Source organism: Phascolarctos cinereus, unplaced genomic scaffold (assembly GCF_003287225.1).
Source record: "Phascolarctos cinereus isolate Bilbo 61053 unplaced genomic scaffold, phaCin_HiC Scaffold_4;HRSCAF=312, whole genome shotgun sequence".
NCBI classification, from domain to species: Eukaryota; Metazoa; Chordata; class Mammalia; order Diprotodontia; family Phascolarctidae; genus Phascolarctos; species Phascolarctos cinereus.
The window spans coordinates 442,676,561-442,695,678 of record NW_027555847.1 but is presented as its reverse complement, the minus strand read 5'-3'; positions in this window follow the sequence as shown (position 1 = coordinate 442,695,678).

The following is a 19,118-nucleotide window of genomic DNA, read 5'->3' as shown; positions in this document are numbered from 1 at the left end:
AGTGGAGTTACTCCTGACTTCAACACTAATAGACACTTCCTCAAAGGGAGGTTCCACCAAGCTCTCTTTTGAAAAGAATTATACAAGACATGCTGTTAGTGAGGTTTTAATGATTCACAATTTTGAACTCTTTAGGAGGAATATATTTTCTCAAATCGCAGGTTACAGTAGACAGAAAGGTTCTAAGAATGGCAGTGATGGGGAATACATTTCAAAGATGAAGGTTACAGAGGTTTCCATTTGGTGATGGCAGGGAGTATAAACTACAAGCTCTGTGAGTTGGTCCTTTTTCTCTAGCTCCTCTGCTTCAGCCTTTAAAATCTGCTGTGATCATCAGCAGGACAGCTGAATTGCAGTGTTCGATAATTGTTTGATGATAGCAAAGATACAGAATTATGCTTTTTTTCTTCTTCATGGAGGCATAATGCAGGATTTAGAATATCAGAATGACAGGACTTCAGCATTAGAGATATCCTTAGTGGTCATCTAGTTAAAGCTATTATCAAGGAAAGAATTTTCTCTCCTGACTTAACTTATTTTGAGCTTTGGTACTCTGGAACTATTCATAGGGTCCCATGCTAGGCTTTATATTTGTCTTATTGTTACCTGCCTTTGCTTTCATCTTCTGTTTACGCCTCTTTAAAATATGTTGAAATTTCTGTGCATCCACATTAGTCTCTTCAGAAAATTACCAATTTTCTTTCACATCAGAATTATTTCCCATCTTGTCATCAGAATTTCTTTATAGAGAATTCACTACCTCTTTGTGGTTGACTTCATTTGTGAAATCTTAGTCCATGAAATCCTATAATAAAATTCCCCTGCACTAAAGGTGTCCATTATTTCCACCCCCAGGAACTAGTTTCTCCCTGTTAGTAATAATCAGATCCAGGATATAATTTTTCTTTGATTTTTAATCCACCTTTTGAGGGATGAAACTATCATTAAGGTAAGGGAGGAGATTGTTAGTTATACTGATTTTGGCAGAGAGAACTGCAGCAGTTTTCCATGACTATTATATCAGAGTCCATAGATTGAGCTTGTGATCTGTTTCCCAAAGATCTCATCTATTTCTGCTTTCTTTCTAGGCGATCTGTAGTTAGAATGTGCTGGCAAAATGCTTCATAACAAGGTCTTTGGAGAAAAATGTACACAGAACAAGGTTTGAAGTTCAATTTTTATTATTAACATTATTAAACCTAGACAATTGACAAAACCATAAATCAAGCCCTGATTTGTAGCACTGGCCAATTTCTGAAGTGTAAATGCCCAACTTGAAAATTTTAAAATTGGCTCTCGTGAGCTGGTTCAAGGTGGTACAGCCTGATGTGGAGGGTTTCAATGACAAAATTGTTTCTATTTCTCCATTTATGGACCTTCATCCAAATTCTCTCCAGTGTGCCTCCATGCTCTTTTCCTTGGATTTCCTTTTAGAGTACAACTTCTCGAAAATACAACCCTACCTTATTCAAGTGTGAGGCTCCTCACAAAGTTACTTTATATTATGATGGAGCCATGGTTTCATTTGTGGACAATCCCCTTCCATCAAAGCATATCATCCTTCTGTTCTTTCCCATCTTGTCCAATTTGTATCCATGCCTTTTCATAAATACTTTATTGTGGATCCATCTAATATACTTCAGATAGAAGATAAAACTTGAAACCATTACAATCTCTTCTCAATTACCCATATTGTAGGGAGCCAGTATTTTAATTGAAGTATGTTGAATCTTAGAATCTACAGAATTTTAAAACAGGAGCAAAACAGGAACAAGGACAACAATGAAACCACAAATAGTCCTTTGAAGGATTTTATACATCAAGAAAGAATTGCCTCATCAGTCACATTTGTCTCCCCCATTTCATGCCAAATAGGGATTGGGAGCATTACAAGCCCATAGGCACAAAACTTCTCTCTAAGATGGCTGGCTCTTCTGCTTTTAATATGTGGGTGGAAATGCCAACCAGTTGGGACATTGCTGAACATGCTAAACATTAGACATGGGTCTAAATATTTCTATTTTTTCTCCTTTGGGCTGTGCCAAGATGGAATGGGAGGTTTGAGGAGAGAGAAGAAGAGAGCAAGAGAATTCTAGATAAAGAAATGACAGCTACTGACATCACATCCAGGATATTCAAGTAAGAAGATGAGAAAGTAAATGAGAGTTGAATTAAAGCAGTAGCTTGTCTTGTCTCACAAAAGTTGACGAGTCAACCAATTAATATATATTTAGTAAGTGCCTACTAGGTTTCAGACATTGTATTAGATGACAAAGATACAAATACCAAAGTGAAGCAGTTCCTATCTTTAAGGAGTTTACATTCTACAATGCAGCATCCATATAGATTAAATACAGGCCATGGAAAAACAAAACATGGTGGGGCACTAACGAGTGGGGGAATCAGAGAAGGCCTCTGGAAGGATGTAGGACTTGAGCTGAGCTTTCAAGGGAGCTGGGATTCCATGACATGGAGGTGAGGAGGGATGGCATCCTAGCCATGGGAGAGCCCATGTGCAAAAGTATGGAGGTGGGAACTAGGTCATCTGCAGGAAACAGGAAATGGGACAGTTTGGCAAAAGCCTGGAGCATGGAAGGAATAAATGTATACTTAATTTGGAAAGGCAGGTTGGAGCAAGATAGTGAAGAGTATTAAATGTCAAACAGGAGAATTTATGTTTTATCTTAAGAGCAGCTAGGTAGGCACCGAAACTTTTTGGTCAGTAGAGTGACAAAGTCGGAATTGATGATATACGTAGCTATACATTTGTCATTGCTGTGAGCTAAAAGTACAGCAAAGATTACTGTATCCAATAGAAAGGGTCTCCACAGAGCAGGACTATCCTAAAATATATATTTCTTTAATCTAAGGACTATGTGAATCCTCAGGAAGATCCTGTCACCAAAATGCATATATTTTAATGATAGTTATATTCTCTCCCTCCCTCCCTCCTTCCCTCCCTCTTTTTCTTTTGGCCTTTTCCAAAGTCTGGAAAGAAACCCAATCATACGATGTTCTTAATTGCAGGGATGTGTAGAAATCAATCATCTGTTCCTAAGACCTTTGCATTTCTTTCCGGAGAGAAAACAGATGGCAGATTTTTCTGCTTCAAAGATTTAAGTGCAGCATATTTCTGTTTACCCAGATTTAAGACTACTGTAAAAATGTTTGCCCATCCTGATAGGAAAATTGACAGATTCCCAGCAAAGAATTAGAATGATTAGAGTAAGTGAATGTCTGAATAGGATTCTAAGAACCTGGATAAGATGGTCTAAGCAGTCTTCTCCCACTGCTCAACCTGTGTTGACAGTCATTGGAGCACGTTCACGTTTGGTCCTTTCTGAGCTAAAGGAGAATGCCTCTTGCACAACAGCAGGAGAGATCAGGGAATGTGCACTGATATAGTATTGAAACATGAAGGTTAATACAAACATTAGGGTTCAACATGCCTTGGATTGATGATATGGGTTAAGTAAGCCAGTAATAAATCTTTAAAAACTGATCAAAAATATTTTAAATACCTTTTCTCTAAGATACTATACTATTTTTAAAATCAACATATTTTTAATAGAATTGGGAAGAAGATTTAAAAGTCTTCCCCCCTTTATAAATCATTGAAACACATGAAACAATAAATATTTTGAGGTCAGTAAGGTCATCTTTTTCAAGTCTTAGGTAAGGAATAGGAAATTTTAATCTCTCTCTCTTTGCTTATTTGTGTGAGCATCCAATGTACGATCAAGGGTACCCAGGGGCCCAGAAGGAAGTTGTATCTCTATGTGGATACAGACCTGAGGTTATCCTAGAGAACTTTACTCAGAGCAGGGCTCAAGCTCTACTTACTGGCTCTGTCTCTTCCCCAGAGTAAATATCTGAGAATATCTCTGAAACAACATGACTCTTGTCTAGGACCTCCCTAAAATGAAAGTAGTAGGGTCTCCTTCTAGAAAAGGCACTAGATATACAGGTAAAGGACAGTTATTTCTTTCTTCTCCCACAGAAAATACATGTTATCCAAAAGACTCAAAGAATAAATATAATAATGGCTAATATTTATATAGTGTTTACTAGGTGTGAGGCACTGTGCTAAACACTTTACTATTATTATCTCACTTGAAACAGCCCTGGGATATAGGTGCTATTGTCATCTCCACTTGACAGATGAAGAAACTGAGGCAAATAGAGGTTAAGTGACTTGCCTATGGTCACACAACTAGTAAGTGTCTGAGACCAGATTTGAACTCAGGCCTTTCTGACTCCAGGCCTGGCACTTTATCCACTGAGTCACCTAGCTGCCTCTGAAAAACTCAATTAGCTTATTGCAGTCATTATATTACTCATGAAGAGTGAAAGCCTTCAGTGTGATGTCTGGAGAGATAGTTTGCATTCATTCCAGACCTTTTCTGTCTGAGCAGCTCACAAGGTACAGGTTCTCTTGACCTGCTGACTTCAGCTTTCTTTAGTTCTTCAGCCACAGAATTCTCCTGGAGGAACCCATCTTTTTTTTCTCAAGTAGTATGCTACTGGGAAAGTCTCCAACTGAAGCTCCAGGATCTCAAGAACAACTTTTGACCCACAAAGTTACTAAAAAGGCCAGAAACATACATTGTCAGGGTAGCAAGTAGCTGACCTGTGTTCACGGAAGGAAACAGAAAGCTGCCAAGGACTCAGGATCTCCTCTCAGTCTTGCATGAGGAAATATAGGATCGTTATCAAGGCCATGGACTTGAAAATATTTGCCATTGCTCCTGATGGGGGAAGGGAGAGAAATAACGTTCTCTACTTTCTGAATGCACAGGAAGGGAAATCACTGGAACAGACCCCAAAGAGAAGGATCCAAAAAGGGGCTAGCAGAGCTATGTCCACACTTCTTACAGATTATATGGGGTAGAAGTTCTTCCACAAGAATCTGTTCTCCTGACTCTTGGGGGCCAAATAGCTTTGACACAATCCCTCAATCATAGGGACTGATCAGAGGTTTCTGTATCATCCCAGCAAGGTGCATGTCTCTCACAAAGAGGCCCATGTGCATGTCCAGTTACATAGAAGGGGCCCCAGCCCAGTGACTCAGGGATCATCATCAGGGATCCCAAGGGAGACAGGGGAAGGATATAGCCCTCTACTTTGTGCTGTGTAAGTGGAGGGTTACATGACTTCCAACTGGCAGAATACTGTGTATCTACAATAAGGGACTTACTTTAATTGGTTCTAGGACATGCTTCAGAAAAGATACATAGAAAAAGGAGCTCCGGGGAACTGGTGGAGAAAGAAAGACTTTGGAATGGGAGATATTCATGGAAAGTGAGCCCCATCATATCCTTGAAATTGTTTGAAGGTCTACAGACTCTTGAGATTGGATGAAATCATTTATTTTGTCTCTTTTCTTGGTTGAACTGAAAATTCATTTCACTCATACTGAAGCTCATTCAGTCTTATGTATTCTTTGGTATATTCTGTTCTATATAACTTCACTAATTTCTGTTTGTTTGTCACCTAAATTGAATAAATGGTTTTACTTGCCATTCCCTATCTGTGATAGTTTTTTGTGTAAGTAGAATTTGGTAAGGAGGGGCTACATTGAATGTAAGCTAAGGGCAGGAGTATGCTGGTAAATACCAATGACTGGCTCTCTAAAAAGTACACACAACACTCTTAAATTTTATCTGCATTATTAACACTTTATCCATCACTTTCTTAAGCCTAGGTAATCAACAAAACAATAAATCAAGCCCCAATTTGCAGCACTGATTGATTTCCAAGGTGAAAATGCTCACACTGAAAATTTAACAATTAGCTCCAGTGAGCCAATATGAACTAACTCCAGCACACCACTGTCTAATGAAAACCCTCCTGCTTAAGAGTAATCAGGGAAGTGGCTTTCATCATGAACCTATTTTACTCCTCGACCAGAAATATTTGAGGAATGGTAGATAGATATAATTCTGGCCCAATATGCCTCTTGTAGACTATAGGGCAGATTACCCAGTCTTAGCTGTCCCACAGTTAGCATTCTGTTAGTGAAAGCAGGCCTTTGGCTCTCCTCTTACCCTCTTCCTGCAGAGACGGTCCAAACCTTCCATCAAACATATCAATGCCACCCATGAGATGTGTCTATATTTTTAGATAATCTATATACACATAACTTTATATGTGGGCATACATATTTTATACAAGCAAAGGCCAGATGTCTGTTATTCTGTTGAGGAGATTCAAGCTAAGATCCGTCCCAGCTCCAAGATCTTACGAATTTATGATTCTTCTGCCCATTGGTTCTTGATGCAAGGTTCTCATGAGGCAGATGACCTAAGTTACCAGAAAAAAAGTAATAAAGTATTCTTTATTCTTCCTCCCCACATTCTCCTTAGAAATAAGAATAAAAGAAGCAGCTAGGAATAATTTAACCTTCTTCTTGCCTTTCACACACACTGCCTCTTCTCCTTGTGATTTATCTGCCAAGAATATGAGAAAGTGTGGTAAAATGACTCCTAAAGTCAGAAAACCTTAGTTCAAATCCCGACTCTATCAATTTCCTCCTGCTCGACCTTGGGCAAGTCATTTAGTTTCCATCAGCTTTCATTTCATCAACTGTAAAAAACGGCTTCTTAGGTCCTTTCCAGTCCTAAAGCCATATTCTTCTCAGTTCTAGAGATGAGATTGGACCAGATAGATTCTGAGGTCATTTCCAGCTTTACATCTATGTTCTACTAAGATGCAGAAGGCTTGTGATCTCTTAGAAAATTATAGATCTTAAAGTATCTGAGGAATTGTGCTCAAGCTGGGCATTAATTCAATTTTTAAAAACTGAAGTCTTTGCATGAGTCAGCCACTTGAGGGACAAACAGGGTTGTGAGACTCTTCATTTCCACGAGATTATCCCAGAAATGAGTTATTTTACTTCATCTCACAAAAGATTTATCTGGAGTGATGTTGCTCTTTAACAATTTGTCTAGGTATTCTGAGGCTATTTCTTCGAGCCTTTGTATGTGAATTTATAATACAAGGCTTATCATGCCTTCCTGTCAGCATTTCTAAAGCACCATTTTATTTTCAGTAAGAACCTCCACTGTTCTATTTGAAGGTATAAGGAGAAGGTAATTATGAGGAAGAGAGAAGGCCAACAGTAGTAAGAGAAGAAACAGAGCCAACCTACCTTCGGAGTTCATTTCCAAGCAGCCAACCTGTGTGCTTGATTTGGGGGGGGGGAATAAAAATTCAGCATTGACATGAGAAAGCTGTTTTATTGGTAATGCACACTACTAATTTTGATTTAGAAACTTACTTGAACTTACCCTTTAACTGAGAAAAATATAGTTCTCTGGTTAGTCTCCCTGTCTTAAGTATCTCCCAACTCCAGTCCATTCTCCTACTTCCATTGAGTGAAATCTAGTGGCTCCCTATTACCTCCAGGATCCTATATAAAATCCTCTGTTTGCCTTTTAAAGTCCTTTATACCTGGTCCCTTCCTACCTTTCCAGTCTTCTTACACTTTATTACCCTCACCCCACATACTCTGTAATACAATGATACTAGCCTCCTTGTTATTCCATTTCCTGACTGGGCATTTTCACTGGCTGTCCCCCATGCCTCAAACTTTTTCCCTCCTCATTTCTGCCTCCTGGCTTCCTTCAAGTCTCAGCTGAAGTCATACCTTCTGAAGGAAGCCTATTCCAGGTTTCCTTCATCTTAGTGTCTTCCCTTTGACATTACTTCCAATTTACCCTCTATGTATCCTGTTAATACACAGTTGTTGGCGTGTTGCTTCCTTCCTGAGATAATGAGCCCCTTGGGAGCAGGAATAATTTCTTTTTTGTGTGGGACTCTCCCCGTATTGGTGGAGGCCAATCCTCTGTACAATATGAGTTCTCAGTTAGTTCCCCCCCCACTTTGGGAACTCTTCAGTCAGAAGTCATTGGACTTAGGGACTCTCCAAGTGAGGCTTAGGGACTCTTCAAGCATAATGTCAAGCTGGCTTCCAGATTCAAGAGAGAAGATGGAAGTGACAAAGCCCACTTCAGGTTGCCGAAGGAAAAGAGTCTGGGAAGACACCAGAGGAGAGGGCAGTCTTCATCCTGCCCTATTCTTAGCTTGCTACCCTAGAGATTTGGGGGAGTTTCCCTTTGCATGAGGTCCAGGACCCTCTCTCTACGTTTAGCTGAGTTTCATTGCTCCCTGTAGGAAAGCTCACTGATTTTTAATTGTCTGGCATATATTCTCTTATGTATGGCTTTTCTGATTTATATTTTGCTATGATTTGGATAAATGGGTTTATTTGCTACTCTCTGTGTGTTCATTGTGGAACTGGTATTAGGTAGAGAAGAGGTCAAGTCTTGTATATAGAGCTTAGAGATCTCTAAATGACAAAGTAATAAAAAATTAGATGTAAGCTGATCATATCTCCTAGGTGAACAATATTTAAGAGAGCAGATAGAGGTCATTCTAGCCTGTATCCCTTCCTTCTGAGGAGAGGAGAGTGTTTGCCTCCAGCCCCAACCTCTTGCTTACCCTTCTAGTGGGAAGTAATGTCTTCCTTGGAAAACGGTGGGAGGAGAAGAAGCGAGAGATGTCTGTTCTTCCTCCCTTTGAGCCATACGGACAGATCTCTACACATCTGGGGCCCGAACCCTTTCTCTCTTATCACTCTATTTGCTTTTGTGTTTATTTTCTTTTATTTCTCAGTCCACGCAGTGCCACTGTCTGGTGCATAACAGGCACTTAACAAATGTTTATTCATTTGATGTGACTGAAAGAATTAGGAGATAGTTCTCAGAGATTCAGGCCCACATTCACCAGGAATAGTCATCTGTTTCCCTGCAACTTAATGATGATATGGGTGTATGAAATTAAAGCTCATTTTTATGCATATTTTGATTGAATTTAAATGCACAAACTTCACTACAGTATTTGCAGAGATGGGGAACCCTGGGTGTGGAAAAGCACATATACTGTCAGACTCAGGTGATGTATTGGTTTCTTTGGATGAACTGAATCTAATTTCCTCTTTCTCTTTTTCTTACGAGATTATATTATTATTTATAAGATATGGTTGGCTGGGTAGGGAAGGGTAAGGATATATTCAGGAATACCGTTAACATAAAACCAAAAGAAGTTAATAATTTCTTTTTAAAATTGCACAAAAAAAGACTTCTTTGGAGTAAAAAAAAAACCCCGCAGAATCACTTTTGGTCAGAAAGAGAATTTCCCTACCATGTAATAGCAGTAATCTTTTAAAATATATGCAGCTCTAGGAATAGAGTTTTGGGGAGACAGGCTGTGATACAGTCAGCATCCTGCTGTCCCACTGATGAGCTCTGCTCCAGCTGCTCCATCATCTATCAGCTCACCTGTTCTCTAGGTGAAACCGAGAGGGCCACTTCATCAAATTCAACAATGATAAGAGGTGGTAACAGTAGCAGGGAAATCAGAAGTGGGGGGAGCACACCAGCAGACTGGGCCAGAGTGGGCAGCAAGCTCAATGCAAGGCCAATGTGTTCCTTTCCAGGGGAAAAAATAATAAAGGTCTTTGTTCTTATGAACATAGTTTTATCGATAAAATTCTAAGAGTACTGAGAACTGGGTAGTGTAAGCTGTAACCTGGGTAACTGAGTGGGCAGTACTTCAGGCAGTCTGAGGAATTCATGGCCAGGGACTATTAGAATTTATTCTTTTTTTTTTTTCTGCTCCAGTTCTCCCTTCCAGCAATAAGCTACTTCATTCAGGAAGACTGTGAGCTTACATGGGGGCCAGGAACAGTAGAGCTGCTTGGTGATTTCAAAGTCTAGTCATGTATTCTTCAGTTACTGGGCAAGGCAGAAGAAGAAATTAGGATAATGATAGTATATGAAAGGGGGAAAGATATGCAAATTTGTTTTCAAATATACCCATCTCTTTGCTGGGAGTGATAGGATCGGGAAAAAGGCTGTGCTTAAGTATTTAGAGCAGTAGGATTAGAATTCCTTATGTTTTAATTAATATTTATATAGTGCTTTAAGAATTTGCAAAGTGCCTTACAAGTCTATCATATCATTTGATCCTTACAGCTGCCCTAGAAGGTAGATGCTATTATTACTCCACTTTTACAGATGAGGAAACTGGGGCAGAGAGAAGTTAAGTGACTTGCCCAGGGTCAGATAGCTAGTAAGTGTTTGAGATGGGATTTGAATTCAAGTCTTCCTAACTCCAAGTTTAACATTCTTACCCACTGCACCTCCTAACTCCCTGCTTCACATTGAATACAGTCTAGCCACTGTTTAAGCTAGCAATATTCAGTTTCAATCAGGGCTGTGATGGTAAAAGTTTAACAAAAGGCTCTCTGGGAAAAAAAAAAGTGTGTGTACACACACATGTGTATATATGTGTATGCATGCTTTTAAATTTAATCTGAATTATTAACATTTTCTTAAGTCTAGACAATCAACAACAGCAAAAAAAAAAAATCAAACCCTGATTTGTAGCAATGTCAATTTCTGAGATGTAAATGCTCATGCTGAACATTTAACAATTTGTTCTTGCAAGCCAGTTGGAGCTGGCTTCAGTACAGTTTTAGCTTCAACTATTTATTGTTCTCTCAAACTTAAACTTGTGGGGCAGCTGGGTGGTGCAGTGGATAGAATACTGGCCCTGGAGTCAGCCTCAGACGCATACTACTTCCTAGCTGTGTGACTCTGGGCAAGTCACTTAACCCCAATTGCCTCACTAAAACAAACAAACAAACGAAAAGTTAAATTTGTTGTACCTTCTGTATGCCCTGCTCCTGAGGTCTTGTATTCATTGGGATGATTAGAAAGCAATGGCAATGAAACATTCTAGGTTTCTCCTTTGGTGGTTTTATAGCAGACCACTTAAAACCCACTTCAGAAAACAACTGGCTCACAAGAGCCCGTTGTTAAATTTTCCTTGTGACAATTTATACCTCAGAAAATCACTGCTACATGTCAGGGTTGCTTTATTGTTTTGCTGATTGTCTCACTTACACTTGACCAAATTTCTCCAAATGAATCCTGTTCTATTGAATTAGAAGCTGAAAGAGCAAGAGTAAGTGTTGACAGTCCCCTCGCCCATCAAGGTTAATTGAGATTTTGTTGCTGTATGTGGAAGAAAATGTCACTGAAACACTCCTGACTAGAAATCACAGTTAGGAATATTTCTGATGCTAAAAATAATCCAAGGATGTCTATTATACCCTCCACTTCCTTTCTGCATACTTTTTAATAGGTTACTTGTTTCAATCAGCCAAGATCCACCTTCCATTTTACCCTTCTTCCTCCCCAATGGAGAACATAAGAAAAGCAAAACATTACAAACATGTATAGTTGATCAAAATAAACTTTCACATTGACTCTGTCCAAAAAGAATAGCCATCTAATTCTGGGTTCCAAGCCTTTCGCCTTTCTTTCTGGAAGTGGATTGCATATTTTTTCATTAGTTGCCTGGAATCCTGGTTTATCATTGTGATTATGAGAGTTCAGCACAATAGTAAGCCATCACATTTATGTGCCATAACTTATTCATCCATTTCTCAATGTCTAGGCACCCCCTCAGATTCTCAGTCTTTGCCATCTTGAAAAGATCTATTAATATTTTTTGTATATCCTTAGAATTTGTTTGCTTACAGGGTGCGGAACCTGCGGCCTCAAGGCTACATGTGGCCCTCTAGGTCCTCAAGTGTGGCCCTTTGACTGAATCCAAACTGGAGGGCTGCACTTGAGGACCAATTCCAAAGGACCACATGTGGCCATGAGGCAACAGGTTCCCCAACCCTGGATAATCTCTTCCTTAGTCTGCCTTCTGATTCCCCTTCCATCTTCCCCTCCCCTTTCCCTCAATTTCTCTGTTGAGTGAAATATATTTTGGTACCTATTCATCTTTCTTTTGACCAATTCAGATGAGAGTGAGATTCAAGTATCAGCTGCTACCCCTGCCTTCTCCTACTTGTTTGTATAAATGCCTACTGGGCACCTGGATTATGTAAGATGATTTTCTCTAACTTCCCTTTCCTCCCCCTTTGTGTATTCCTTTTTCTTTCTCTTTCAATTTTTTTCCCCTTAAAAATCATCAAAACATAATAGAACTCAGGAGGACCTGAGTTCAAATCCAGTCTCAGACCAAACACTTGACACTTACTAGCTGTGTGACCCTGGGTAAGTCACTTAACCCCAATTGCCTAAAAAAAAAAAGTACTGATGTGGGTGTTTAGATCCTGCCTTGGATACATAATAGGTCTTTATTGGCCTCCTATGAACCTTGATGATGATAGAGTTCAGAGAGAATATGCATATAATATCCTAATGTTTGAATGTAAGAAGTTCATTCCTGTGTAATCCTTTATCATTATTAATTCATTTTTACATTTTTATGTTTCTCTTCACTCCTGTATTTGAAATTCAAAGTTTCTTGGCTCTGGTCTTTTCATTAGATATACCTGGAAGTCCTTTGTTTCATTAAAGGTCAATTTCCCCTCCTGTAGCATTATACTCAGTTTTGTTGGATAAGTTAAATTTGGTTGTAAGTCCATATCCTTTGCCTTCTGGAATACCATATCCAAAATTCTACACTCCCTTATAGAGGTAGTGGCTGAACTGTGTGTAATCCTGACTGTGGCTTCTTAGTATCTTAGATATTTCTTTCTGGCTCAAACCTGGAAGCTCAGGATTTTGGTTATGACATTCTTAGGAGTTTTTATTTGGGAGTTTAAGTCAGGAGGTAAGCAGTGGATTCTTTCTGTTTTCATTTTTTCCTCTGGTTCTAAGAGATCTGGTCAGTTTCTTTTAAGATTCCTTGAAATAAGATTTCTAGAGTCTTTTTTTTTTTTGTCTTGGTGTTTAGATAGCCTGATAATTTATTTTTTTTCTTCTTAATCCTTTTTTCCAGGTCAGTTGTTTTTGCTCTGAAATACTTTACATTTTCTTCCACTTTTTCAGTCTTTTGGCTTTGCTTTAATATTTTTGTTGTCTCAAGAAGTCATTGGCTTCTATCTGATACATTTGAATTTTAGGGAGTTTGTTGCTTGGGTAAGGTTTTGTTCCTCTGGTGCCAAGGTGGTAATTCGTTTTACATTTTTTCTTCTATAGCTCTCATTTCTTTTCTAATTTCTCCCTCAAGCACTATCATTCAATTTCTTTTAAATTTTTAAAACTCTTTTTAAAACTCTTCCTTTGTGTCTTTCAGGAATTCTAATTAGATTTGTGCCCAAACTGTGTTTTTCACTGAGGCATTGCTTGTAGATGTCATTCTGTTCTTTGCTGTTTGTGTCTTGATTGTCCCTGCCACCATAATAGCTCATTATGGTATGGTTCTTTTTTTTGTTTGCCCATTCTTTCAGTCTACTTCCTGACTTTGCCAGTTGGCACCCATTTCTTTCACTAAGATATTCTAGTATGGTTCTGTCACAGTATGATCTGGGATCTTCTTTTATTTTCATGCATAGCCTCTCCCTGGGCATTAGGGTGCTCCATACAGCATGCTCCTTCCCTTATCCCACCTCCAATGACAACAGACCTTCCCCTCTGTCTCCTATGCTGAGTTGGGCAAGACAAATAACTCACAATGCGTTTTTTTCTCCATCAGGATTTGTTTTAGTACATTTTTAGATCTGGTTAGAGGAGTTCCTATCACTCTACCATCTTTGTGCTGCCTCTGCATGGTACCCTTTAGGTCAGGGATCCAGATGGAGAATTTGGGGGTTTTTTGGTTGGGGGAGGGATGAGCAGAGATGTGGTCTGGAACTATGATTTCATCCTTTTATGAAACTACCTGTGAGGAAACACCTTATACTAATGTGGTTTAGCAACTTGTCTATAATTTGGAGTTTCATCAAGTTATCTGGTCCATAGGCACACAGCCTGTATGTGTTGGAAATAAGAATTGAGTTCATGGCTTCCTGGCTCCAAGGTCAGCCCTTCATATCCTTTCCGAACGTAATGATCACATGAGTTTTCTTTACTCTTTTTTTCGTTCAGAGCATCTGTATGGAAATAATCTTTGTCAGAACCTCTATTAAATTAGATAGAGGTTAAATTTATTTAAATATGTCAAATTCTTTTTTATTGTTGTTTTTTATCACTTTTGTGATCTTTTGTTTTGATGTCGTCTACATTTCCCCATATTTCCCACCCTCTCTTCTCTTCTAAGAACTATCCTTTATAATAAAGGATAAAAAAGAAGCAAAAAATAATTCAGCAAAATTAATGTACAGATCAACCATATAAATTATATGTAATATTCCAAACTCAGAGTCCCCTGCCTCTCCAAAGAAAGCAGGGATGTGCATTCTCAAAACCCTTCTTTTGCGTGTGCTTGATCATAATAACTTCACATCATTCAGTTTTGATTGTGTTGTTCTTGCTTTTCTTTCCATTCATATTGTTCTTCTCACTATATATTTTTCCTAGTTTTGTTTATCCTGCATCAGTTCATAGAAATCTTCCCATACTTCTCTGTATTCATCATATTCTTCATTGTTTCTCATAGCATAGTAATATGCTATTACATTTATTTACAACTCATTTAGACATTCCTTGATCACTGCGTATCTGTTTTATATCCTGTTATTTGTCACTATCTTGCCCAACATTTTCTACACCGAACATGTAAAAGCGTTCAGAATTATATATCAAATAAAACAAAGCATACTGGCCAAAGTTGACGTCTTCCTAGAAAGCTGAGCTTATTACTCAATTCATTGAAGCTGCCCTCTTTGGTAAATTCATGAATAAGTTAATGTCTTGAATGTTGTAATAAGTGAGAGCTTGGTTTGATATTGATTATGGAAATCTGGAATTTCAAGGACATAGGTTCTTTCTGTATAACTCCTAGAAAATCATTCAATAGTGATATATTGTGATATTGATGATTAAGTAATAATTGACTCTTGGCAAGAAATGTTCCTAGCCAATATCTATGCAAAATGGCCATAGATCTCCACACCTGCTTGTAGAGAAATGTAGGAAAAATGTAGACTTTGGGACTTTTTGAAGTTGTTTATACTTTTTTCTATTTATATTTATAAAGATTTTCTTTAAAAAGTTATTGATACTTTTGTTTTTATATAGTAGTACTTTTAAGATATTTCCATAGACACTCATATGAATTCTTCCCAACCCAACATAAACCCTCCCTAAAAAACAAAGAAAAACGGTTTATCAAAACCAAATGACATAGCTGTTTTATCTGACAGAGTGTTCATAGTCCCTCACCTCTCCACCAAAAGCAGATTTTTCAAAAATATCTAAAAGTTGTGAAGGCCATGCTTTTGGAGGTTTTCACTTTTATTCCCCTAGAAAGACAACAAACATTTTTATTTGCCCCAAATTATGTTTCACTAGGAAAGACCATGATTCCTTTTAATGTGTGGTTATTCAATATTTTACTTTCATTATTTCTGGATATATCAGATGAGAAACTCCATCACAGGTGCCCTTAAATAGAGCAAAATATGCACTGATCTACTTTAAGTTATTCATGCAATGTGAAACAATTATGCTTTTCTTCTCATTTTTCTTTTACTTAGCAATTTATTCAACTCATGCAGACATGAGTTGGCTGACAGTGGACTGGCAATTCAAATGCTTTATTTGCAGGTTGCTTTGGGTTAGAACTGTTTGCCAAAGCTCACTTTATGGAGGCAATAGCATTACTTCATCATAAGATAAACCATGATATCTAAAGCAATCAGACTGTCTAGCCTGCTTTTTATTTGTGATCTATCCGCCATACTGATGGCACGTCCCTCATTCACCAATGGCATAGCAATGAGGCAACTGACAATGACTTGCAAAATAATCTAGGGATTTAGTGTTGTTCAAATATATCTTGTTTGACAAAATATGAAGTGTTCAGTCCCATTAACAAGGCAAGGTCATCTAGGTAAGTACAGTAATGAGAAAATATATTTATCTATTAGATGAATAGGGTATCTCCCAACCTCTTGCTCAGTTACTTGATCCATGCAACCTTGCTAGCTATTGTCCTATATCTTCCCTCTTTTCTATGGCTAAACTCCCTGAGAAGACCATTTATAATTGGTGCTTCTACTTCCTTTCTTCTTACTGTCTTCTTCACTCTGCAGTCTGGCTTCCAACCTCACCATTCAAATGAAATCCAAATTAACAATGTTGACTTAATTGCCATTTTAATAGCATTTTCTCAGCCTTCATCCTTCTTGACCGCTCTGTAGCTATAGACATTGTCAACCATCCTCTTTTCTGATATTCTTGTCTCTCCAGGCTGCCCTGGGACTGGGGCTAGGACTGAGCTTCTCTCTCACCACAGTCACAGACTTTTCTACTGACCTTTTAAGTTGTTTTTGATGTTTGTGGGTTGAGAAGTCTGGAAACTGCCAGAGCTGCCTGTGATTCAGTCCTCTGACGCCTGCTCCAGGTTCAATGAGGCCTGGTCTTTGCCTGCGAGTCCATGCTGAACTGTGTTCCTCTCCCTGCCTGGTGCGATAGACCTTTCTGATCCACCATCCAGATTGTCTTGGGCTGGAAATTTGTTTCACTCTGTCTTTTTGTGGGTTCTGCTGCCCTAGAATTTGTTTAGAGCCATTTTTTTACAGGTATTTGGAGAGGTTTGGAGGGAGAGCTCAAGCAAGTCACTGCTTTTACTCCACCATCTTGGCTCTGCCCCTATTTCTATCTCTTTACACAGTCCCCAGTATGAATGTTTAGCGAAACCTGTGTTATGCTTTCATTTTATAAATGTATTACAGAAATGTACGTTTTATAAATGTACTGCTATTTTTGTTAGTTTATCTTGAAACAAAGGAGAGTTATCATCCCCATATTAAAAATAAAACAAAACAAAGAAATAGCTTATATCTGTAAGGAACAGCTAGGTTGGAACTCAAAATATTGATCCAAGCTTATTATCCCATTCTATTTGTACAGGGCCTTTTCTGTAAAGACTGGAACTTTTAGTGATCTATGAACTGGGCAAACACAAGTAATCAGTTTGAATAAGGAATGAAATATATATACATATATTATACATATATGAACATATATATATGTATATAAATATATGAGCACATGCATATGTATGCATGTGTATATATGTGTATATAATATATACATCTACAACATCTGTATCTATCTACCGGATCTAATCTTTCTATCTATCTACCTAACTTTTGATCAGAGCAGAAGTTTTAGTTCATGAACCCAAACAGCCCAGGTGGACAGACCAGAATGATTTGTACTTCCAATTCCATTGTAACCCCCATGTAGATGTAGCCTAAGACACAGAGACTAATAACAATGTTAGCCAGAGCAATCCAAGGGCAGAAAGAAGACTAGGAAAAGGATTCCCTATAGCACATAGTTTATGTTACTCATTGTACTATATTTCCTTTCTTTTCCTTTGATCATCTTTTTCTCTAGACAGATCCAGTTTCTTTTAGGTTATTTCCCATGCAAGCTCAAACACTCTGGATCCAGCTCAAGCTACACTAAAGAACAAGGGCCTGGTCTCAGGCTGGGTAAACTTCTGAGGATGACGCTAGATCTGTAAGTGTCAAAGTTGGCTAAGACATTCAGGAAACCAATGATGTGTTATTGAAATCCATTTACTGCATCTACATTTGGTATTTCTGCTCTAAATATTTACAAACACAGCAGACATATGTTATGAAAATGATTTTTGCATAAGCTGTGAATTGCAAACTTTCAAAAAGCAAGGAGAACAAATTTGAATCTTTACTCATTTAAAAATAACCGTACATTTAAAAAAAATTTTACAGGATTTCTGTTCCCCTTTCTATTGAAACTTTTTAGCATGTTGCCTGTTACATAATAGACACTTAATAAGTGCTTGTCAAGCTTAAAAAGTAGCAAAAATAAATAAAATTCAAAATAGAAAAAATAAATTCTTGTTGACTTTGGAAGATTATAGGATTTTTCAAGAGGAATTTATTTTTAATCATCAATGCATTTAGAAGATAGAAAATGATATTTTCTGATACATTTTTAACTCTAAATTATTTGGGGGTTAAATTCTGTGCCAAAAATTCAACTGAAAATTATATCACTTTGACCAGTCAATTCCAGAGGACTGATGACAAAACATTCATCCTTCCTCTTTGCCGAAGGCATGAGGGGGAGCACTAGTGAAGAATATAACCTATATTATAAGACAATGTCAATGTTCCTTTTTATTTTGCTTACTTATATTTCTTTGTTTCTGGAGGGTGTTTTTGGGGTGAGCAGAAGATTACTGGGAAGTGGCAGTGAAGTCTACAAAAAGCATCAATAAAACATTTTAAAAAATCATACCATTTTGATTATAGATAACAAAATGCAATTGTGTCTAAATGGAAGTATAGTATTATGACACAGTAAGCTAATTTATATTACCAATAATGATTTGTCTATAAAAATCAGCATGCATGTGTGTGTGTGTATGTGTGTTTAACTAGAAAACGAGCCAAGCAGGTTCTGTAAAAGAACAAGGAATACTACACCCTGAGAGTCATACTGCTCTACCCTAAATATTAAAAGATTCAAAGAACACCTCCAGCTCCATTGTATCTCTATAGATGATTTATGGAAGGGCGTGGATAAAACTCACACAGGAGGAAGTCTCCCAATCTCTGTTGGTCATGGGGCCACCCACAACCGAGCTATAGTATTGTGTTCAGTTGTAAAGGACACCTACTAATGAGATTGTGGCCAGAGGAGAATGACCAGTATGGTGAAGGGTCTTGAAATCTTGGTATATAATGATCAGTTGAAGAAACTTTTTTTTTAACTAAAGAAGAGAATACTGAGGGAAACATGATAGATTCTGCTAAATATTTGAAGCAATATTTTGTGGGAAAGGGATTAGACTTATTCTGCTTGGCCCAAAGAGGATCACTTTGAGCAAGGGGTAGAATCTGCATAAAGTAACAATCACTTTGAGAGACTGTGGACCAGACTGCAGCAAATTCATTTCTTGATTCAGACGATCCCTTCATGTATGCCTGCCTCCAGACTGAGGAACTAGGGTGATATCGGTATAACCTAGGTCATCAGCAATGATGGATATAGGCAAAATTATGGAGTAGATGAAGGTTTTTCATTGGGCTGTTTGACCTCCCTTGACATTTATTCATAATTACCATGCAGTACTGGAATGAATGTGCA